The following is a 1,126-nucleotide window of genomic DNA, read 5'->3' as shown; positions in this document are numbered from 1 at the left end:
TAAAACACCGCTTTTACAGATACGTCGACGATAAAAAATGTTTTAAACAAATATTTCCCACCGCTGCCAACCAGTCAATCGATAACGACCACATACAAAGGACTAGGGGCGTTAAGGGGCATTTCTGACCCCATCGGGGAAATGGAATTAGTTGCTATATTCGTAATTTGGAATAAATGAAGTACGCAAACATGAAATTTCAAATTCGTTGGACTACTGCTTGAGGAGATATGGATTTACCAAGAGCGACACAAACGCTTAGGTTCATAATAAAATGCGTGAATGTCGTCTGTTGTGCGCTATTTGGTTGTAAATTGGCCATTTTGAAGGAAATTAACTAAACACTTTTTCAATTTTTGAAAGCCTCCACATGCAACAAACAAATAAATATTTGACATGCTTAAACATTGTTATACCAGTGTTCATTCGTAGAAAAGAATTTGTGTTTGTCACATGCGGAGGCTTTCATTTCTGCATGTTTACTGACCAAAAACACCATATGTTGGCTATTTCTGCATAGCAACGCAGTTTCGTTGCTTGGTAGAGTATCATTGCATGCGCACTGAAAAAAATCTACACTAAGAAAGATAGCCAATATTATCAGACGTAACATCAAGTACACCAACTAGACACCAGGTAATTCATAATGTGTATTTAAGGACTCACAAAACTAAATCAGCCAATCAGCAAGTGCTTCATACGATTGTAATCCTTACCTAAAAATTGTTCCGGTTAAATACAGTGCCTCAGAGCAATTACAATAGGTAATTGTTGACATATTTCAAATTGAATAAATTCTATAGATATTAAACATTAGAAAAACGTATAGTTTTAGTAAATTTTAATATGTGATAGCGGATTAATATGAGGTCAACCGTCCCAATTCACCGGTTTGGCTTGTAAACGTCAAGTTGTCAAAAGCAGACGCCTCGCCAAAAATGCTTTTGGAGCCTATGTTAGGTATGTGTCTAAGAATCTAGACAGTATTAAAGCTACTAGCCCAAAAGCTTAGTAATAACATATAGTAAATGGTTTAGTTGTGCGAGTCCTATAACATTACAGCCGAGACGTAACATCAACTACTCCAACTAAACACCGGATAATTTATACTGTGTATATCACAGTA

Source organism: Mizuhopecten yessoensis, unplaced genomic scaffold (assembly GCF_002113885.1).
Source record: "Mizuhopecten yessoensis strain PY_sf001 unplaced genomic scaffold, ASM211388v2 scaffold6439, whole genome shotgun sequence".
Classification (NCBI taxonomy): Eukaryota; Metazoa; Mollusca; class Bivalvia; order Pectinida; family Pectinidae; genus Mizuhopecten; species Mizuhopecten yessoensis.
Note: the sequence above shows the minus strand (reverse complement) of the source record.